Source organism: Mustela nivalis (assembly GCF_964662115.1).
Source record: "Mustela nivalis genome assembly, chromosome: 12".
Taxonomy (NCBI): Eukaryota; Metazoa; Chordata; class Mammalia; order Carnivora; family Mustelidae; genus Mustela; species Mustela nivalis.
The window spans coordinates 25,653,414-25,659,488 of NC_139031.1; positions in this window are offsets into that span (position 1 = coordinate 25,653,414).

Sequence of the window (6,075 nt, forward strand, 5' to 3'; positions counted from 1 at the left end):
ATCCCAAACAGTACTTTTTTTCTGTTAATTCTAATTAGGCTTAGGCTCTCGTTTGTAGCAAAGGGCAGTGATAGAGTAAGTAGTCAGGAAAAACTACCAAACTAACATTTAGTAATTTAGTGAGAGTTTGCAGCAACAAACTGTAAAAGAAGACATATTTTGAATCTCAGAAAATAATAATCTATTGGTTGCAGGTTATAATTTCTTTTACAGAAATGGTCCTTCTGAATTCTGTGAAGCCAAAAGGAAAAAATATTACTTGAGAAGTGAATTGGATGCTGAGTAAAACTTCTATGTTCAGTGATGCATCTTAAAAGATGAAGTAGTCATTTCTCTGATTTTTGTGATGTGTCTTGACTTTAGCACACCAAACACTAAACATAGTGTAATAGATTGTACAGAAATGCCAAGCTAGGTAATAATTTAGATGTTCTGTTTTGTGTATTTAAAAAATTAATATTATATAGCTTAAACCCAGTAGAATGCTGACACGGAAAAATCCATGTTCAAATCAGTTCTTGTCCAGAAAAATGATCTCTGATGTAAACCAGACAATCATTTGCCAACGTATTTTATGATCTATATTTCTGTAGTAGAAACTACAGAAATAGATGAATTATAACTATTTCTGTTTCAAAAACTATTTACAGGTGAGATAAGCTTTGGGAAAAGATTTCAATGACATTTGTTTTTCTTTTTGAAGTGAATGCCTTCTCAATTTTCTTTCTTTATTTTTTTTTAATTTTTTATATTTAGATAGAGAGAGGGAGGGAGGAGGAGCAGAGGGAGAGACAGTCCTAAGCAGACTCTACACTGAACACAGAGCCCAGCGGGGGGCTCAGTTTCAGGACCCTGAGATCACAACCTGAGCCGAAACCAAGAGTTGGCTGCTTAACTGAGGATGTTACCCACATGCCACTTCCACAATTTTCTTTTCATTTCTTTTTTTTTAAAGATTTTATTTATCTATTTGACAGAGAGACAGTGAGAGAGAGCATGAGGGGAGAAGGTCCGAGGGAGAAGCAGACTCCCCGCTGAGCAGGGAGCCTGATGCGGGACTTGATCCTGGGATTCTGGGATCATGACCTGAGCTGAAGGCAGTTCTTAACCAACTGAGCCACCCAGGCTCCCCCTTCTGCAATTTTCTTATCAAATAATTCTGTTACTTCAGAATTTCACTTAACAATCATGATCTCCTTCATGGCTTACATGTTCTTGTAGTCATTTAAATTTTGCTAGTAGCAACAAATAGTTGAATAGTGAAAGGAACAAAGAAAATATTGTACAATTTATGAAGTCTTTTTATGTTTGCCTCATCATCATATTGACTTGGGTGGGCAGAGCTGAAAGCAGGTATCACTATCATTGTTTTACAGATCAGAAAATGGTTTCCAAGAGGATAAATGATTACATCGTCCCAGACTCCAGCAGGATGGCTGAAGCTCTCTGTAGTCTTATTCATGGCCACAGAAAACCTTTACTAAAGGAGCCAGGGTTTGGCCACCCTCCTAATAGAAAGGCACTATTGTTCAGGTGGGCTTCTTATGAATTAGGAGGTATCATCTCAGACAGGCAAAGGCAGCCCCTCCTCCAGGTTTTTCCTAAGCAACTCCCCAAGCTGGATACCTTAGTTCTTCTGCAGCTTCCACTCGGAAAATGATGCCCTTCTCTGGGCAAGCATGTGTCTCTTACAGTGGGTTTCTGGGAGGGGTGCAAAGGGATTTTTCCCTATTGCGTTTGGACTCCTTTCTGGATAAAGGTGAAAATTAGTGACACATTATTGTGATCTAGAGTAAAAGGATAGAAAACCAGCTTACTTCTGTAAACCCAAACTTCAAACTAATGAGGTAAGAGGGGAGGCAATATCTCTGGTTTTATTTTAGCAACTACTATTTTCTTGTTCCATAATTAACTCAAATTACCTCCTCCTGAATTTTTTTTAAAGAAACAAAATACAAAAATTATAGTTAGAGTAGAGACTCTCTCATTCCATTCCCATCCCTCTATCCCGAGAGGTAACTAATATTCTGAAGTTGATGTGTATTTTTTCCTTCTATATATTTGATACTTTTATGATATATCATATATGGTTTTAACATAGTATTTTGTGTTCTTTTTGAGAGTTACATAAATGGCAGCATAGTATAGCTGACATTGAATCTTGCTTCCGCCCCCCGACATTTATATTTCTAAGATTCAGCCTTGTTGATATGTGTAAATCTAGTTTGACCTTTTTATAAATATACTACAATTAATTTTTCCATTCCTATACTGATTGACATTTGCAATGTTGCCATTCTTTTTATTCTTAAAAACATATATCCTTATGCCCACACCAAGAGCTCCTCTAGGGCTTATTGTCATGGATAGTATTTCATATTCATAAGGTATAAACATCATCAACTTTCTAAGGTATTGACAAATTACTCTCTTCTGAGAGCAGGTTATGACAGGTCTCATTTTTTTCCTGTCCCCTCAAACAGGTGGATATTGACATTCTCTTTTATAGTCTAATAAAGGTAAAATGGCATGCCATTGTTACAATAATTTGAAGTTCTCTAATTATTAGGTTGAATATATTTCCACATTTTTAATGCTCCTTTAGGTTTCCTCCTCTGCAAAATTCCTGATTTCATTTGTCTATCTTTTTAAAGGTAATCTTTTTTTCTTATATTTGCAGGTGTTTTTGTAGATATTGGAAGCTAGTCCTTTTGTCCCATTGCAGACCAAAAAGTAAATTCCAAAGAGCTCTGTAGAATGTGGATTACTTGAGAGAAAATGATAAAATGATAGTGAAGAACCTCAAGTCCACAACATGTGTGAGTGCTTCCATATTTGTTCCTGTTAGCCCCAGAGCAAGCCTTTATAAGTATGTTCCAAAACAGGGATACTGCTAGGGGGGCCACCTTGGAAAGTCCTCTCAGGAGTTTTACCAATGTGCTTGCAAATTCATAGAAATTATATCATTTTGTTATGATCACTTGTGTAATAATAATTCAGCTTTGAGTGAGTGTACTCAAGTGTCACACTATAAAATATTTCTAGTGGGCAGTTATAAACCTGTACCATAGCATGTTTTGGGTCTTTAAAAGACCCACTGGAGCTAGACTTTTCTCTCAGCACTAGATCTCACTACTTCTTCTATACCACACCCAGCACCCATTCTGTGGCTTGATTTTAACTTTGTTGACAGTTTCCTTGTTGGTTTAGAAATGTAAACTTTAAGTAAGTCATATTTATCATTTTATCTTTTGTACTTTTTCTTCTGTAAAACCATTCCACTTTTATTTCATAATGACATTTTCCTATATTTTCTTCTCAATGTTTTAAATACTTGGTTTCCATATTGAGATCTTTATTCTGAAATATATTTTATATATAATATGATGAAAGAAATATAACTATTTTTCCTCTATGGATTGTCAATTTATTTCAGTACCATTTATTGACTAGTTCAACTATCATTTTTGTAATGGCAGTTTTCTTGCTATATCAAATTCTCACATAAGTTTATGCATGCTTCCCTGTCTTCTGTTCTTTTTTTTTTTTTTTTAAAGATTTTATTTATTTATTTGTCAGAGAGAGAGTGAGTGAGAGTGAGCACAGGCAGACAGAGTGGAAGGAAGAGTCAGAGGGAGAAGCAGGCTCCCTGCGGAGCAAGGAGCCCGATGTGGGACTCGATCCCAGGACGCTGGGATCATGACCTGAGCTGAAGGCAGCTGCTTAACCAACTGAGCCACCCAGGCGTCCCTCCTGTCTTCTGTTCTACTTCATTTGTGTCTTTGGTCCTCCCTGCACCAATATCATGCTCTTTTTGTGACCATTGTTAAGTAAGTCTTGATATCTGGTAAGTTACAACTAGTACCTCTGTAAATGTTAATTCACTTTAAATTTTGTATGTGGGCTTATCTAATCTACAAAAAACACCAATTGTACTTCTTCACTACAACTATTTATTTTTCTTGTCTTATTTCATTGGTAAGTATTTTCAGTACAGTGCTGATTATAGAAGAGGTGATCCATGTCTTGTTTTCATTTTAAAGGGAATGTTTCTGCTATTTTGACATAAATGTTTGCTTTATTTTTAAATTAACATTTGTTATATTAAAGAAGACTTCTTTTCTACTTCTAGTTTGCTAATAGTTCTAATAATGATTGATGATTGCATTTAACCAAATGCTTCTCCTGCATGTTGAGATTAATATGTTTTTTCCCTAACTTCATAAATTGCTTGCTTTTGTAAATCATTAAAAAGTATTCTAAATGTTAAGCTATCCTGACATTTCTGCGATAAGCCCTATTTTATGCCATATTAAAAAGAAAAAGAAACAGGTGGTGTTGAATTTGTAAGGCTTTTATTTGGGATTATTGGATTTTATGTTTATAAGTATTCAAAAATCACCTTATTAGAAAGGTTTTCACTGGCTATCCTTAAAAAGAACAGATTTTCCCCATCCATTCCTCTATTTCCGTACTCTCCATTCTTCTCTCCATAGTAATCATCACCTGACATATTGTATATGTACTTGTTTATTATCTGTCTCCCCCAAGAGAATATAAATTCAGAGGGAGCAGACCTTTCATTTGTTCACTGTTCTTCTGTATAACATGAGCAGAATATTTGTTTCATGGACTAATGCACTTGAGATAATTAATTATTGTATGTCAATGAATTAGTTAATGTATAAATGAGTGCTATTAGCCCTTTTTTTCTTTTTTCTGTCATCGTCTAATTTTGATATTAAGGTTATTACGACTTCATAAAATTAATTGGGCAGTTATGAAACATTTCATATAAAGTATAATTACTCCTTAGGATTTGATAATGTGTAGTGCTTTTGGATAGGTAGAACATGATGAATGAATGACTTGATTTCTTTAATGTTATGGTTATCTTTAGGTTACTAAAAAATTCTTCTTGAGCTATTTTTGGTAGTTAATATTTTTTCAATAAAATTGTTGCTGCTCAATGTCCACAGTCGCCAAATTGTGGAAAGAACCAAGATGCCCTTCAACGGATGAATGGATAAGGAAGATGTATGTGGTCCATATACACTATGGAGTATTATGCCTCCATCAGAAAGGATGAATACCCAACTTTTGTAGCAACATGGACAGGACTGGAAGAGATTATGCTGAGTGAAATAAGTCAAGCAGAGAGAGTCAATTATCATATGGTTTCACTTATTTGTAGAGCATAACAAATAGCATGGAGGACAAGGGGAGTTAGAGAGGAGAAGGGAGTTGGGGGAAATTGGAAGGGAAGGTGAACCATGAGAGGCTATGGACTCTGAAAAACAATCTGAGGGGTTTGAAGGGGCGGGGGGGGGGGGAGGTTGGGGGAACCAGGTGGTGGGTATTAGAGAGGGCACAGATTGCATGGCGCACTGGGTGTGGTGCAAAAACAATGAATACTGTTATGCTGGGGGAAAAAAAGCCACAAAAAAATATATATATAATTTTCAATGTAACATACGAAAAAAAATTGTTGCTGCTGTCTACATTTTCAGATTAATTGGTATATTAGTTTATTATTGATGCTGCAACAAATTATTACAAACTTAGTGGCTTAACACAAATTCATTATTTTATAGTTCTGGAGGTCAGAAGTCTAAAATTAGCAGTAGGGACTTTTCCAGTTCCCAGAGATTGCCAGCATTACTTGGCTCACTGCCCCAGGTCTCTCTGACCATCCTACCTCCTTCTTGTAAGGACCCTTGTGATTTCAGTGGACCCACCTGAATGATAATTCATGATACTCTTCCCATCTCAAGATCTTTAACTGAATCACATCTGCAAAGTCCCTTTTGCCAAATAAGGCTAAAATCTTCACAGGTATTAGGAATTAGGATGTGGACATCTTTTGGAGGGCCATTAGTATACTCGCCACAACTGGCATCGTATTTTTCATTGTATTTTTTCCTGTTTTTCTAGATGTTGCCTTTTTTCACTTCAAACTGCATTTCTTTCCTCTTGTATCACTTTCTCTTTGAATCGGTTTATCTATTTTGTATTATATTTGTCTGTCTTATTAACTATACCCTGAACAACTGTGGCAGAGGTGGAGGGTTTATT